Source organism: Epinephelus moara, chromosome 16 (assembly GCF_006386435.1).
Source record: "Epinephelus moara isolate mb chromosome 16, YSFRI_EMoa_1.0, whole genome shotgun sequence".
NCBI lineage: Eukaryota > Metazoa > Chordata > Actinopteri > Perciformes > Serranidae > Epinephelus > Epinephelus moara.
In genome coordinates this window covers 31,392,407-31,410,573 of record NC_065521.1, presented here as the reverse complement: position 1 = coordinate 31,410,573, position 18,167 = coordinate 31,392,407, and the positions used below count along the sequence as shown (strand labels likewise).

The following is an 18,167-nucleotide window of genomic DNA, read 5'->3' as shown; positions in this document are numbered from 1 at the left end:
TCCAGTGGCCTCCACAGTCAGCAGATCTCAATCCAGCAGAGCACCTTTGGGATGTGGTGGATCATCATCATAGATGTGCAGCCGACAAATCTGCAGCAACTGTGTGATGCTATCATGTCAATATGGACCAAAATCTCTGAGGAATGTTTCCAACATCTTGTTGAATCTATGACACCAAGAATTAAGGCAATTCTGAAGGCAAAAGAGGTCCAACCCGCTACTAGCAAGGTGTACCTAATAAAGTGGCCTGTGAGTTTATATGTGGTGGTTAAAATTGAGCACACTTTACTTGGGGCATGTCGGTTGCACCGCCCGGCGGGGACGTTAAGTGGACTAAATGGAACGCTCCCACATTGGAACCGAGTGTCTCACAGGTGTGTGCAGGTGAAACTGTTCGGAAAGGAGGGAGCGTGTTTTCTCGAAACAGACGCAGCCAAAGCGTAAAAGCATCGGTAAATAACATAAGCAAGAGGATGAATATGGAGCACGAAGTTTCCAAACTCAAGAAATAGGATTGTTTTTCCCCGTTCATCGTTAACGAGGACGGTGAGGAGGAGGAGGAGGCCAGCTACGAGCAAGTAGACTCCCCCAACCGGTAAGTTTACCGTTAACTTTACACTGTGTGTGTCTGTGGGGAGCATCCACTGTGACAGATTGTTTGTCAACAGATTGTTTGTTGTTATGAAGACATTTCCAGATTCCTTAAAGAATCTTTTACTCAGTCGGAACAAAATTATATAGTGGGCAACACAGTAAACATGAAAACTGTTTCCAAATTACTACAAATTAAAGGTCCAGTTTGTAGGAAGCGTATTGCATTCACTTGACAAATTAAAAAAAAAAACTGTTTTATTGACTAATTTTTTCTGTTTTTCAGAGTAATTTTTTTATTTTTCTGTTTTTCGGTGTAATTTTTTTATTTTTCTGTTTTTCAGTGTATTTTTTTCTGTTTTTCTGAGTATTTTTTTCTGAGTTAAGAGAGCAATAGAACAACAGACGCTTTTATTCCTTTCTTGAGAGCTCGATATAATGGAAGCAAACATGACCCGCTTATTTAGTTTAATCCAGTTTTACTTTGTTTTGGGTTTGAGACACTGGGAGATACTCTTGTCTTTAAGTCATATCGATGGTGTTATCTTTAGTTTGTCGACTTTACGCAGGCACCTTACAAAACGTTCTGCAACGTTCTAAAAAGCTGCTGGTTCACACCAATGCAACTAGATGAGATGGTGTATCATCTATATGCAACAACTCTCTACTTCCGTTCTGTTTTCCAGCCTTTCAGGCTTATTTTGTGGCTGAATATAATTTGTAGTCTCTTAAGATATAAATTAGGATAGTGAGATACTGGCTACAGTTGCATGTATAATAGTGATGAAATGGGGAAAAAACAAAACAAAAGGCGCTTCAGATGGACTGTAATCATAATAAATATGCCCCAATAATATCAGTAAGCGGCGCCAATTAATTAGTCAGTCAGTTAGTGTGTGTGAGGGGGGCATTAGTTCATACAGGGAGCAGCAGCAGCAACCCAAAGTCTGACATCGGCACACCTAAGGACAGAAACGGAGGGTTCGGCGGGGACGGAGCACCTGTCGCAGCAAGCAAACACACCGTCTGCGGCCATTTTGACTTGACCAGCGGACTTCATGACAAGCCAGTTGGCTGTAGAAACAGGTGACCAGCCTTGTGTTCTATAGTGACCCGTCGGCGATTTGACCAGCTGAGGTGCAGGTGACACCATCAGCCGGCTTGACAGACAGCCAGTTCACACCACTGCAACTTTTCTCTGCAACGTTCTAAAATGGTTTTGTCTCACCTTAAAAGATGAAGGTGAAAAACCGTTAGGAGCAGGGAGGAGGACTTTGAAGAGGCTTAATGGTGGAAACACAAAGAGGTTAGAGCAATATTCTTGCGGTTATTTAAACTAGTAAAAACACTGAATAAAGGAGTTCAATGTTAAAAAAAAAAAAAGTTTTTTTTCCAGTGTTCCTGTTGTAGGGGGGCAGCTAATTATGGTGGTTGACACAAAACGCAAAGGTCCCATCCAAAGCCACTGCTTGGTTTTGTCTGTTTCTGGGTACTATATAAACATGGTGGTGCAACAAGGCAATCTCTGTAAACGAGGATGAGCTCCCTATGTAGATATAAACGGCTCATTCTAAGGTGACAAAAACACAACGATTCTTATTTTCAGATGATAATACACTAAAGAAAATACACTTATTGTACTATATTCCATTTCTGCCAATATGTCCCTAAATCTGACAGACTGGACCTTTTAAAGTTTATTTATATCAGTCTTATTCTCCACACTAAGTGCTACCTTCTTCTTTCTTTCTTCAAAACACTAAGTGTTGCAAAACAGCCTGTGGCGTTTTTGAAAGTTTGTCTTTAATCCTTGAGAGAAACAGATAATTCATCGATGTTAAAACTGTGGGTTTTTTTTCATGAGAGTCACACGCTTAGATTACACTTGAGTTTATGTTGTTTATGTGCTGTCTTCGTGGGTGATGCTCTGCGTTACTGTTGAGGAATTTGCTGTGCTATTTGCTGTGTGTATGCACGTGGTGCCCGCTGTGGCATCCATGGCCTGTGAGTTGTGTGTTGGTCACAGCTTGTGTGTTTGATGGCATTGTGCTGTAAGGCTGCTCTTCAAGGATGTTTATCTTGTATTCATAATACATACTGTATGGTTGTGTGTCGTGACAATATGAATCACGAGATTGTAAAAAATGTTACAGCCATCAGATATTTTGCCGTACTGCTTATACCAAGGTGTGGGAGCTTTATTGATGAGGTGCAGTGTGTGTACTTATCATTTGAATTGCCTGGATGAGGGATGCTGGGGTGGCTTATGCATTGTTCTATTGTTGTTATTGCTGTTGTTGTTGTGGTTTTATGCTTGCTTTATGTGGTTTTGCAATGGATCACTGTGTAGCTATACCTTCCTGTACTATGTGCTGTACTGGGTTGTGAATTAACACCAGCCACTACAGCCAAATGCTGGTAAAGTGCATTAAGTGGCTGCTAGATTTTGGTATCCATCAGCCACAGTGGCAGGTTACAAAAAAGGTCATTTCCAACCCTTATCCTGTAAAACAAACTGCCTCTTTGAGTCCAGGTAAGTTCTCTAAACTAAACTAAATGTGCTTGTATTGGGCCATTTTCACCAAAGTTGCAAACAGTGCTGATTCGTGGCTTTATTGAATTTGAGGATTTTGGCATTAAAAGAATAAGGTATATCTTTTTTTTTTCTTCACATATATACATGCAAGTGTACGGTACCCTCCCAGCCCTGGAAATATGGCATGCTAAAAAGCCATGGGGCATTTTGAACACTGAATTTGCCCAGCATGTAGCCTAGCCGAGCATAGTATGACATCAGTCTTTATTTTAAATGGTGCTGAAGTGTTATTCCGTCATTGAGTGCATTGGTTTCAAAAGAGTGACAAAAAGAGCAGACAAAAAAACCTTTTTCATTCAGACCGTGCACGTCAGTATATCTTAGAATCAGTTTAGATGACTTGAAAAACAAATTTCAGTGTAGCTGAGTAAATGTTTTATTTTGTCCTAGCTGACATCAAAGGACTGTACTACCACTGACGCCCAGGCGGCTGCCACCACGGGGAATGGCTTAAGTGGAGATAAATCCTTTCAGATAAATTTCTAACACATGCCTGCTCCAGAGACTTCTCCAACCGTACAGTCAGAAAGAAGCATAAATATTTAGCACAGGAGAAATTTTCATTTGAGGTTACATTACTTGTACAGTCGCCTGTATTGCCGTTGAGGAGCATTTGTGTTAAAATAGACATTGAAGAGTGCTATCAAGACCTACCAGCAGCTCCTGGACCTCGTTTCTTGCAGTCTTTGAAATGTACACAGACTTAAATTAACTATATCAGATGGATGTTGATAGGCACTGTGCTGGTACTGGTATGAAAGAATAGATGAAGGAACACATTGATTGCTGTGCTGTGTTTGATGTTCTTATGTCTCATGATTTATCACAGTGCGTGCTGTGTTCCCCTGCCAAACATGTCTGCTCAGTCTTTTCATATTTAGTGGAACAAAACAAACAGTAAGACTTTTACTCATTTTGCATGGTGTATAGGCCCGCCGTTGGTTGTTGCATGGCCTCCTTAAAGCCAGGATACGGCCAGAGCAAGGCATGAATCAAGGCTGTGTTTGTTACTGGCCAGAGCTCATATGGTGGGTGTCTGGACTATTAAGCTGGGCAGACTGGTACTCGGTAAGACCCTGTGCTCAGCAGACATGAGCACACGGTTTGGCCATGAACTGTGAGACACTGTCATTTTACCAGACAGTGAGGGGCTCTGTCTCCTGGATGAGCGCAGAGCTTTGGGGAGGTGTTGTGCCAGCAGCTTCCTAGACAAGCAACACACAGATCTCCAAATACAGAGATTTAACAGTGCAGCAGCAGAATCACGAGAACAAAGAGCAAGGGTGAAGGACGCCAGTACCTAAGCACTGCGTGTATGCGAGTACCAACACTTATGCAACGAAGTACTGGATGATCATGTTAGCATTTGGGTTATTCAGTTCTATTCCGAGGCTTGCAGGGATTACCGACGGGGCTATCATATTTTTGGCAACATCATTTAAGAGGAATTATCTAATATGGGCCGTGTCATTAAGTAAGTGAGTAGGATGAGACAGAAGTAGCACAGATGTGTGTTTATGTGAGGCAGTGCGAAAGATGAGAGTCCATGTGTACAGTGCATTATTTTATGTGCTGTGTCTAAAATAGGCGGCTTAAATCTTTTAACAGTGGTTGTACATAATCATGAGGAACATCACAAGATGCTGTGCAGCTTTCATTTATGACAAGGGCGTCTTTCCGTTCACGCACATGCACAGGCACACACAAAGACGCAGACAGACGCACGCACACACTAACAGTAACTATTCATCTGATCCTGCTTTGATCAGCGACCACACATAAACACATGAGGCGTTCTGTAAAGCACATTTGCCTTTTCGAAGGCAGGCAGAGAGAAGTTATAAATGAAAACTACATCCATCCTTGTTAGAAAAAATCAGCATCTCCAAAGGCAGAGACAGAGATTCAAGCACATGTTCGTGTGTGCATCTGTGCGCACAGCTATTTGCTTTCACACAACATACTGAACAACTAGATGTTAAGATCAGTTTTATATTCTTATTGTGTCATTATGTTTGATTTTTAGATTTGTATGCTGTTGGTATGGCTGTTCCAAATACCATTTTGTTGAGCTCTGTAATGTCCCACTTATCCAGGGCCAGATTGGGGGGTCAGCAGGCTAAGGGTACTTCCAGGTCTAGAGTTGTCTTGCTTTGGTCCCAATCAGGGACTAATTTTGTGACAAAGCTGCATAATTGCCTAGAGTTGGTTCATGTTCTCACGCCAGCATTTACAAGTGGACCAGATTAAAAGCCTATGTGAGAAAGCTGCTCTTGATTGGTCAGAATTTCCATGTGGGAAAAATCCAGGAAGTAAAGCAAATGTTGAAGAAGAGCACACTTGCAAGATAAATGTGACACTTTCTAATGTCACAATGGAGGGACAACTATGCAGGTTGATTTTAGCGCTGGTCATCGTGGACTATATTGCTGTCATTGTTCATTTTAGTCAAACCATACAGTTTGAAAACGAGGCGCGGCTCCAACTAGAAAACAATGTTTTGATGCATTGGATGTGCTGAATGTGCATATTAAGGCAGTACAGGAGGAGGTGCACATTAATAACCCTCCAGGACTGTAACATGCTCATGTTTAACCCAAATGTGTCATGTGACTGCAGTTGGCTCAGATCGAGGTCAGAACACGTTCTCACCACAAACGAACTGCACCAGAGTTAGTTTGAATCCACACCGAAATCACCTCTTCAAGAAGGTCTCAGTCTGGTTGTTTTGGTGTGCACCCAAGTGCGATTGCTGTGTTCACACCTGCCCAAACAAACTGCACTAAGGCGGCAAACAAACTTGAATTCGATTGAACCGAACTGCTGAATTCCAGGTATCAGTTCAAATGTGAATGGTACCCAACCAACCCCACTATTATTATTGAGAATTGTTACATTTTGACAAAGCATTTCTATTTTAACCAGCACAGCATTATAGCATTGGTTTAGCCGACAATGGAACTTACAGATCAGTTTTAACATGCAACAAATCATCTCACATGATAAAACTCAGCCAATCAAATCTGTGCATTCTGTTAAGCATCGCAGCTCGAGTGAGTGAGATACACACACTTGAGATGAGACTAGACACAACAATTGGAGAAAAGCAATTTCACATGGTGTTTTCTAAGGAGAAAAACAGAGTGTGAAAACAGTGGTTTTAATCAAGAATGGAGAGACCCTTACACATTCTTCCCACCGGCAGTTCAAAACCATTCACATGTTCTTAGACTGTGGTGATCATTAAGAGCAGCATTGTGAAGCACAACTACGAGACAAAGCACAGAGCATCTCTGAAGCAAACACACTCAAATCTGAACTGAGGGCACAGAATCTTTTTTTTAATAACACTGAATCATAATGCAGGTAAGACTGTCGGAAGATTGGCCTAAATTTAACAAATTCCCTATTGTTTGTAATTCTGAAGGGTTTGGTTGGCCGAGGTCCCATCTATGCCCTTTTGTGACATAATAGCAACTGTGACAATTCTTCCTATCATGGATAAATTATAGACCTACATAAAGTCTCATAACAAAAGGCTCCAAATCCGAGACGACGCCTGATAAGGATGGAAAATCTCCTGAATATCCAAATCCAAAAACTGATAACCGAATACCCAAAGAATGAATACCCGAGTAGTCAAATATTCGGGACCAGCTCTAGCTGTCAGCATGCAGTAGGAATTAATAATTCAGAAACCCTTGCGTCAAAGGAGACTGGACCATTTATAGCTGCAAATGGATTTAGATTTGTATTTGATGGGGGTAAGAAAAGGATGCTCCTCTCAGCATTCAAGCAGCAGAAAATGCAGAGGGTAACAGAACAGCAGATATGTATCACTGAGATATGGCATATACATAATGCACAAGGCAAGAGATGCCAGGGAATGTATGATTAATAAGAAACCAAAACAAGGGGCAGAAGGTTGGGGTGGAGGAGGTGTAACCAGCAGCAGCTGTGTGTAGCAGGTAGAAGCAAACTGCAGCCACAGCAACAACAATGACCAGCAGCATATGAGCCTGCCAGATTTACTCGATTGTAGTAGGACATTTATTAACATTTAATTACTGATTAATCTGTCTATTTAGTATTCATTTGGTTGACTAGTTGGTAACCTTTATGAAGATAACTTTGTCATATACGCTGAAACTGTCACTTTGACCACACAGATGTAAATGAGACAGATAGTCTGCGTAAAAAACAGGCTGGCCAGGTCACAAACATTCTCATTTTACAGCTAAACAGTACACTAAAATATGTTTCTGAAAACATTAGAGGCAAGAAAAAGGCAGTGCAGTAACAGAATCTTGAGCTGTGATTGACAGTTGCATTAAAGAGTCCTCGGCTGTGGTTGTTTTTATTCACATGCAGTATGACCATTAGAAATGCTGCAAGGCAATAGAGTAGGCAGGGGAGTATGAGACTTTTCAAAGAATATCTGTCTCATTTAGCGCTGTGTGAATGTAGTGACATTTTCAGCAAATATAAAAAAGATATTTTTAAGTTCCTGTAGCTTTAAATGTAGACCTGGAAGAATCTAAGGTTTTATTTATTTAACATTTATTAATCCATCAGAGTGATAGAGAAAGTCAAGCTTCTGGTGTCCACCTTTGCGTGCCGACCTATACCATAATCAAACATGGGAATGATGGTCATTTGAACAAGAGTTAGTTCAACGAGGATATTGAAGCTGGAGTGCATTCTGTACAAGAAGCCAATTTTAGATTTGACCTTAGACTGTAATCTGCTGTGCTGTCTTTACCCAGGTATTTGTACTTGTATTTGTACCTGGTCTAGGGTCACCCCAATAAGAGTGGTGATATTTCGGGCTTGAAGGGGCACAGAACGCTTCCCACTGAACCATGTGACCTTGGTCGTTGTGGCAGTAAGCTAGAGTTTTAGCGTGGAGAGGCCTTATTGGACCCTATTGGAATTTAATGTAAGTTAAATTCAGTTATTCAATAGATTGTTGTTTATAAACAATGATAGGGTCTTTTAATCTGTTGCAACTGCAACATTTTATAAAGTTGCCTTCCTTAAATTGCTTATTTAATCCAACCAACAATAACAAGATTTATAACACCTTTAAAATCAACCAAACCTTTGAAACTATTACCAGTATTGATATTTGGTGGTCTATCATACAGGGGTGGGGGAAAAAAATCAATACAGCCTAGTATCGCGATATTTTGCGTGGCGATATAGTATTGATATACGGACGGCAAATATCAATCTTTCATTATATACATAATTAATTTTTGTATTTTAATACAACTTTTGGTACTTGAATAATAAAATCAATTGCTTCTTCAGTCCACTAGATGGTGCCGATGTTTTTTTTTCCCCTGGTGAGGTCAGTAGAGGTCTCAGTCAGCAGCATTTGGCAGGAAGTTAATCAAAACAAAGATGGAGGCACTGGTGAAGTAATCAGAAACATGACGTCAGCGTTTAATCTAGTCTCGCCACCAGACAATCAGAGATCTCCGCCTTCTGATAGTCTGGGGACACTCCTTTCTAAAGTGTGATTAACACACCGGAGAAAACGGCCGGCAACAAAGCAACACCTGTTGCATTTTTTAAAAAGGACACGCCCTCCCGGAAATGTGCGCTCCCCCTTTTCTCGTCTGCAAGGAAACAAACACACAGAGAACTTGAAAATGGATGCCGAGAGATTTAACTCAGTTTTATCAAACGTGTGCTCAGCCCACAGGATTGTGGAAATGAAGGACTTACAGCGACTTTGTTTAGAACTTGTAACGCAGTCAGACTGTGTTTACGAGCACAAGAGTTCAGTGAGCCACCGAAGGACCGCCCTGCGGATTTACTATTGGTTCTGCAATGTAGGGAGTTTTTTTAAACTCTGAAATTGTATCCGCCCATCTAAACACAAAATCAGGGAGAAAGACATCAGTCTTTAGTTAAGCAAAGCGTCTAAAGACTGACTTGTGAGTCTACGTTTAATCAAACATCTGGACTTGTCTTGGATGTTTAACACGTCAGGATGTAAGGACATAGATATGACATATTGATGTTGACAAATCTTCCTTTGGGGAAATAATTTGCAATAAATTGCAATATATTGTATCACAATACTCAGTAATATTGTATCAGGACCTAGGTATTGTGATAATATCATATTGTGTGTCCTCCGGCGATTCCCACCTACTATCATACCCGTTTGGAAAATGACTTAACCCTATGGGCCCTAACGACGCAAAGTGCATCCAAATTCACACACGTTCTTCTTTGTGGATTTTCTCTGCAACCGTGCGTCAAGCACGACAAGACCAAGCACTTGTCAGTAGTCCAATGTTTTCACAAGGAAAAACAATGATAAAGTTACACTAAAATTATGTATAACAAAGCTTTCATACAGCTTTGCACACGCATTACTCTTGGATGGATTACTCGCGAATGCAGGCTCGCACAGAAATGCCACGCATATCACATGAAAGCGCAGGACCAGAGCTTTCCAATGATACCACACACATCATTGTGCTGTCATCCCATCATGCTATAAATCCAGATTAATTGTCTACAAAATAAAAACCTGACAAATTTATTTACAATCCATGATACTGATCTTGTTATCAGTCACTTCATATAGTGAGGAATAATATTATTACTATTTTACCTTAGATGTAAATATTGCATGTTTCTTTCAGATAAAACACATTTTTGACTTGTGAATGAGTCAATGGAATTTCTTGCAATAATGAAAAAATACTGGCAATCATGTCCGCCTGGCACAAACCACATGTTTTGGACAGCTGTGAAGTGACAGAATGTCCCACCATCATGGTTCTTATATTGCCAGATTCCAGAGAGTCCCCCCTCTTCATATATGGCAGAATATGTCAACTTCCAACCTGCTATGGTGAGATACATGTAAAAATGTAAGAATTTAGTAACACAGATTTTGGATAGCCCAGATTGTCCTGAAAAAACAACAACAAGATAATGCCTTTATAATGACTGTGATATGAGCTTAAAAGTAAAGGCAGTAAAAATACCCCAAAAATGGCCTAGGGCTCAAAGCACTGCTACTAAGCACAACCACACAGAGCATGGCTGCAGACTCTTGGGTTGGTTATCCCACAGGTGAATAGATTTATGAGAGTTCTCTTAGCTTGTTATTATTTTATCTTGCTGCTGAAAAGTAAATTACCTAGAATAAACTCTATTTCTTGTTTTTTTCATGCAGCCATAGTCACATGATCCTCACTTGCTCTTAGTCAGTTCCCCAGCAGACTAGTTGTTATGCCAATTATCAGACCCCCCATGTAATTTAATACACAGACCTGAGGCCTTGTGGTCTTTCTGTTTCTACAGGGAACTATGGATAACTAGCAGACTTCAATCAACTCTCAGGCTGTTGCTGAAGCTCCTCAGATATAGCTGTCAGACTTTCCAGCCTTGAGAGATATACTGAAGTGTTTCATAACTGTGAGTCGGCAAAAAACAAAATTCCTCTTGACGTGGAAAGAGGGTTTGATCATTGCAAGTGTTACCTGCGGTATTCAGGATAGTGAAACACTTTTAATTTCCACACACAACTACAGGGAAATCCTTTTTTTTATTCATAAGTCAAGTTAATATAATGACACGTCTTCTCTGGAGAACTCAAATCAGGTTGGCAAGCAGATGGGGTGCAAAGCCTTTGTAGCCTATTTCCAGTCACACCCCTCAGGAGCCCAATCCATCATCTGCTGATCTGTCTCCGAGTCTGCACTAGTCCCTCCCTCTCATTAAGGAAATGAAAGCCTTAATTGGAAATTGTGTTAATTCTCTGACATGTTTGAAACTCTATCACCCCTTCACTTCCTCTAAATTGGAGACACACTTGACAAATTTGGGGCGGCAGTTCCACTGATGCATATCCTGGTTGAATGTTTTCATCTTCGCCCAATTTCCACTATTGACACCACATTATAAGCCCACTGATTATTACCTTCAAAACTTTCAAGCATGCTGGTTCGCCAAAACTAATCTGTGGTGGTAAATTGGAGCGAGTAGTGGCAAGTTGCTCAAACAGTCATGCATGAATAAGAATTTTATTTTGAACTGTATAATCTTGCAAATGACTTGTACAGTGGCATAATGGATTAGTGCTCCATTCATGTACGACACAAACACATATGATTAATATTAATGCATTTACACAGATGAGCATGTGCCAGCTTCAAACACTCCCCGCTGTTTCAATATTATTCATGCCCCTCACTTGACAAAGCCCTCATTTCTTTTGACCTGTAATTTCTGGAAATGAAACACAAAACATCATCATGCGTTTCTCTTGTCGCGGCTACAGAATGAAGAAAACAATGTAATGAGAAAAATGCGTGAGGTCCATCCCTGTGCTGCCAGGAAGGTACCAAAAGCTACAATACACTTAAGTAATACATGCGATAAGCTTATCTGTAGCTTAATGCATCTGCAGGGTCAAGCTGCATGAGAAACTAATGTGGTTTTCACAATCAGCACACAACACATTTTATAGCAGAACTCAACTCTGATCCCGTCTAAACGCTCTGTCAGGGAGAAGCATTTATGCATATATACAAGGAGTTAAATGATAACACACGTCCAACTATTTTTATGCATCTTGCATTTGGAAGCAGAGATACCAGTGGCTGATGGCAGGGGTAGATGCATCTGTTGTAATATTAGGCTCTAATTATAGTAAGAAGATGATTAAAAGGGTTGGAAGAGGCTTCGTTAAAGAGCAGTACTGCTGTCAGGATTTGGGATTTTGTGTCAGTCTCAGAAGCAATATATATATATTTAATTGACAGGTGAACCTACAGACAGTTTGCCTGTGGATATTCTCATTTGTCCGGGTCATAGTTATCTCAAGGCAATTGAAGTGAACGCAGCTGGACTTAGTTTTGTCTTAGAAGATGTTTCACCTCTTATCCAAGAGGCTTCATCAGTTCATGCTTGTCTGACTAGGCTGGAACTAGTCTGACAAACTGGTGTGGAAACACCCAGGTATTTAACAGCTGTGTCTTGCCCTGACAAGTTAGCCCTTCTGTGTTTGGCCATGCGTTTGTTTAGTGATTGTTTTGTTTCACCAATGTACAAGTCTGGGCATTCCTCGCTGCACTGGAAAGCGTACACCAGGTTGCAACCTGGTGTTCGAGGGCTAACTCGTCAGGGTAAGACTCAGCTGTCTATTTACACCTCAAGGAGAAAGTACACTCCTTTGAGGACAGCAATGTGCACATTTTGGACAGGGAAGACAGATGGTTTGAAAGAGGTGTAAAAGAAGCCATCTATGTGAAATTGGAAAAACCATCTCTCAGTAGAGGAGGAGGTCTGCGACACCACCTATCCTCCACCTATAATGCTGTCCTTTCATCCTTGCCCAGGAGATTTAACAGCTTAACCTCAAAAAACAATGGTCGTTCACAAATGGCCTCAAGTGACTCTAACGACTCCAACGACCACCGTTGCAGCAGGAGTTTCAACGTCCGTCGTTGACACACCATTGGAGGGGGTCTGCCCATTGGTCCAACATCCCATTGTTCCGACCATATTAAATCTATTGTTCCGAAGTCCCGTTGTTCCGAAATCATCATGATGCCCTGTGGTTAAGGTCTGGTTAGGTTTAGGCACAAAAACCACTTGGTTAGGGTCAGGAAAAGATCATGGTGTGGGTTAAAATGAAAAAGAAAGTGGCAAACACATAAGCCGTGAGCCTGCTTCGCCTCAAGCCTTTCCCAGCTGACCCAGAGCCGGTCGTGCGCACCATCAAGGCGCATCAAATACGCCCACCGGGAGCCGTTCAGTACCGCAGAGAGCTCCCCACACAAACCGGACCCCAGTGTTAATAACAGGAGGTTATGGTGTTTCACTCTCTCCTCTCTGTGACACTTGTATCTCGACCAGTAGCCTACTTTTGTTGCGTTTGCTGATCCTCTGTGGTACACAAATACAGTATAGCCTAGTATAATCACACATCGGAACAACGGGACATCGGACTAATGGGATGTCGGACCAATGGGCTGTCGGACCAATGACATGGACCCCCATTGGAGCACTAATGAACCAGTGACATCATTGGCCTTGTGAAGACCTCCTCAGAGGTTAAATACCTGGGTTTTTCCACACCAGTTTGTCAGACTAGTTTCAGCCTAGTCAGACAAGCATGAACTGATGAAGCCTCTTGGATAAGAGGTGAAACGTCTTCTAAGACAAAACTAAGTCCAGTTGCGTTCGATTCAATTGCCTTGAGATACAGAATAGTTTCTGCCAGATCACTGCTGAGTGTGTTTTGTGCAGTGTTTTTATCATGCAGTGGAAAACAGAGAGGACCAAAGTTCATTTTCAGGTATTTACCAAGGTTGCCTGAAGAGTTATCAGTTGATGTTACGCTCAGTGTATATTTAAAAAGTAATTTAAGGAATATGGGGTGTGATTTAACCATTATTTTCATCCTTAATTAATCTGCCAGTTATTCTCTCTATTAAATAAAATGAAAAATAATGTGAAATACAGCCACCATAATCTCTGAGAGCCCATCATGACATCTTCATATCTTCTTACCACCAGTTGGAAGATATTGCGTTTACTGTGATTTAAAGCAGGCAACAAATCCTCACATTAAAGCACCTGAAACCACAGAATGGTTGATATTTTGGCTTGGAAAATTACTGAAACAGTTAAAAGATCTACTACACTAATTAATCCGGCTCTAGAGGGACCCTTGGTAAAAATGTTTATCTCATTTATTTGTTAAAAAAAATGACAAAGAGCTGATTTTTCCTCATCCGATTTTGAAATCTGTGAAATATCTATATTTGTGTCGGCCTCAAAGGTGGAACAAATTGTCTGAGCGTTGATGCGTTTGGCTGTGTTCGGCAGTTTAAGACCAAATGCGAGTTGGATCCACGAAATATTTGGATATATATTTGGATATTCGTATTTGGATGCCAGGTTTGGCTCAGGTTTTGGGGATGTGGATTTGGGATAGTTTGTGCTGAGAATCAGTTCCAGTTGGTAGCTCTGGACTGGTTTTAACCCAGCTTGGCTGATACTGACACATCAGTCATGATTATGAATTTGGCAAGCGGGGATACTCGCTCAAAGTCAGTTATGGCTACCTGGCTACGTGTGCGCACCATGTTAGAGAGATTGTTGTTGAAAGTCGACACTGGCTTTTTAACAGAGCGTTGAAATCAAAGCAGAAAAGCACTTGTCCATAAAAGCCTCACAGTGCGACACAGGCCAACATGCTGGGATCAAGCCTGACCCGGGTGTTTACCTTACTATCTGCCATGCTCTAGTTTACAACCCCAAAATCTGTGTGGCTGTTTAGCATATGAATAATGAGATATGATAAAAGGAGTTTAGAGAGTGCTGATGAATATGTGCGGCTTTGAAGCGGTTGTTGTGTGATCGTGTGCAGATGAGAGCGTGGGAGGTGTTGTGTGTGTGGATGTGTGTGTGTCTGGAAGTGTTTGCTGATGAGGGTGACATTTGTGCGCACAGTGAGAGGTTTAACCGCTAGCATCTGGGGCTTCTTTCGCTAAACCCCTAAACATCAATCCAGTAGAGGTAAGAACCCAGATCAGCCCGATGTTTAAGTCCGCCACAGTCTGTGTGTGTGTGTGTGTCAAAGTGAGGACATCGCTCTCCACATACTCCACAGGATTTCAGCACTCTGCACATACACCGTGGATTCATCACCTTAGCAACCAGTCGATTGAAAGATGATGAATCATGCCAAAGACTGCTAATTTCTTTGCAGTTGTCAAACATGAACAATGGGCGGTAAAGAGGAGTCACGGAAACGTCACCACAGACTGAATGTTGTGTGTGTGTGTGTGTGTGTGTGCGCATGAACTTGAAAGACTACCATAAAGAGACAGAAAGGAAGAGAGGCAAAATCAAGGCTAATCGGAGGGTAGTGATGGAGAGATACAAGAGAGAGAGGGACTTACTGTTTGTCGTTTTTACTTCTGACTGACCAGAGGCAAACACTGTAAGCTCCTCATCAGCTTGCCGCAGAGGCTTTCTTTTTATTTCTCCCAACACAAAAAGGTATTTTTAAAAGCAACATGAGGTAGTTATGTACTCGTTCTCTCTTTGAAGAGGTCTATTACATGCAGATTTCAACTGCTGCACATTTGATTGCACACCAGGGATTAATAGCTATGCACAAATGCAGAAATCTGTTTCAGACGCCTAACAAATCAGCCTGACGAGTACTCCACCCCCTCATAATTTCAGGTGAGAGAGGATGGGGTTAATGCAGGATAATATTATTTCCTGCAGGTCTCCATTGAATTAAGCCAAGCAACACATCTGACCTCATCCTCCGTGCACTTTAAGGTGACTGAATGGGCCTGGGTGCTATTCCTGACAAATAGCAGTCTTTGATAAGAGGGAAGGGTCCCAGGGTCTCCGTGTGCGTACATTACTGCCTGCTGAGAGTGCTGACACATCCCCCTCCACACAATAATAGCAGTGATGGTCTAAAAGACATCGATTTAGTTAAAGAAACATGGACATGCATCAGCTGTGATGTGCCCGGATTAGAGAGAGGCACTGCTGTCACAAACAATGTGAATAATGCATTTAAAAAGAGGCAGCTTGGCAGCTGCAAATACCGCTGGCCTGAAATGGTGCTACTAATTCAGCAACAAGATGCAAATATTGCTTCAGCTGTACAATAATGCTGAATAGGAACGATTTGATGTCAAGCAGTACAGCGAAGGTTAACAGCTCCCACTGCTGGCGGACATCCTGAAAGGCTGTGCAGCAGTCCACTGCCTTTTTATATGCAGCTTTGATCGATTTACAGTCCTGTTTTAAGATTTAAAGTGCAGGAAAAGGTTTTTCTACTGGGGTTAGCAAGATATAAAACAGAATTAATTATCTACTATAGCCACTGGCCTGTTGATTTTTAGTGGAGTGTTTGTTTCTAACCCAGACCATTATCATCAGCAGAGCACCAGATAATTACTGAAATCAAAAAAACTATTTGTCAGCTATGACCGATTACGTGATTATTAACCATAAGAATTTCAGAAGCTCTACTCTTGGCCTTTCACTCATCTCCTCACACATACCCAGACATAAAAACACAAGTGAGACTACCCCACACACACACTTACACAGAAAACACCTAATACACCTGCCTGAGATAAATCACATTATTTAGTACTTTAGTACATCATTTGCTGCAATTTTTTACAAACCATCTTGTAACCAAATTGCCGAAAGCAACATTATTAACAGAACTGTGAGCTACTCCATCTTTAGGTTCACGTCATTATTTTGTATTTTTTGTGTTGCCTCTTGCAAACCATGGAAAATGTGAAAAAAAGTAATTTATCAAGCAGAAAATACCAGAGTTGCTAGCTGTGCCTCATGAAATGTGAGGATTTGCTTATTTTCTTTGCTTGCATGTTGTAGCAAAAAGAATATTTTAGCTCTTTGGACTGTTATTTGAACAAAAAAAACTTTTGAAGACAGCATCGGGGGCCTTGGGAGATGTTGACGGGCTGTTTTCAGACTGAATGATTAATTCATGAGTTAAATAAAAAGAATAAACTAGACCAGTGGACCACTGATCCAGCCATGGGGTCCAGATTCGTCCTCAGTCATTAGTTCAAGGTCCACATAGTGGAAAATATTCTGCGTCATACTTGTGTTTGGCCACGTCGTCGAGCTGGTTTGTTGTCTCTGTCAAGTAGCTGTCTGTTACTCACTCTACAGCAGGAAACAGCACTTTAAAATGTGCCAGATATTCACTGTACTTCAAAATAAAGTGTGTTTTTGACGAACTTGACACATTCGCAAGTCACTTGTGGACCATTCAGAATGGACATGTGACAGCTGGGAACCACTGGACTAGACTACAGCTCCAGCTAAAAGTTATTTTTTCATCAATAAACTTTCCAATTATTGTTTGATTAATTATCTCGTCGATATGACGTCAGAAGAAAGTGAAGAATGCCTAACAAAATTTCTCGCAGTTCAAGGTGATGTCTTTAAATGTCTTGTTTTTAATCCCAACAGCAGTCCAAGACACAAAGATATTCAGTTTCCTATCTGACTCAAAAGCAGGTGACCTTTGTATTATTGTCCGCTGTTTTCGTCAATAATTTCATCAAAAATATATATAATACACATGTTTTTGTTTGTTTTGGCGCGAAAATTATTGTGCCTGTCATCACCAACTAGGGCTGCAACGATTAGTCGACTAATCAATGACTAACCGACTACTAAAATAATCGGTGACTATTTTAGTGGTCGACTAATCGGTTGGAGTCATTTTTCATAGGAAAGTACTATAAAAGTACCCCAAAATACTCTTACTGCAGCTTCTTACGTTCAAATATTGGCAGCTTCTCACCCTTTGGTGTGAGTACGAAACAAGACATTAGATGACATAATGTAGGGGTCTGGGAGAGACAGACCGACATTTTTCAACATTTTATAACATTTTTCGATAAAATGATTAGTCGACTAATCGGAGAAATAATCGACAGATTAGTCGTCAATGAAAATAATCATTAGTTGCAGCCCTATCACCAACTGCTTTGATGCACGTATTTCAAGCACACACGTGTTGTGCAGCATGCAAGTAAGCTTGGGAGTGACACATTAAGTAAGCAGATGATGACCTTAGCTGTGAGGAGTGTTTGTAATGAAAGCTAGGTCAGACAGAAGTAAATGGGGAGGTGGGGGTGGAGGTTCAATAATTGTAATAATTACACATTATTATGGTATGTTTACTGTCTCTATAGCTTAAATGACAAAAACTCTGTCTGTGGGTGTGTGTGTCTGTTCCACGTTTTTCTCCTCACTGACTTGGTCAATCCATGTGAAATCTGGCACAGTGGTAGAGGGTCATGGGAGGATGCAAATGAAGCAATATTACATCAATTGGCCAAAGGGGGGCGTTATAGCAACCGATTGAAATTGCAAACTTTGAATGGGCATATCTCATGCCCCGTATGTCGTAGAG

At 41.1% G+C, this 18,167-nt stretch overlaps 1 long non-coding RNA gene across 1 annotated transcript in view; it reads left to right on the top strand.

Moving 5' to 3' along the window:
- Window positions 1–400: 400 nt before the first annotated feature.
- Window positions 401–18,167, top strand: part of LOC126403242 (uncharacterized) — a 72,769-nt gene continuing 55,002 nt past the window's right edge. The window contains exon 1 of the long non-coding RNA XR_007571301.1: window positions 401–595. This is a non-coding gene — a long non-coding RNA (uncharacterized LOC126403242). The remainder of the gene's footprint in view (window positions 596–18,167) is intronic.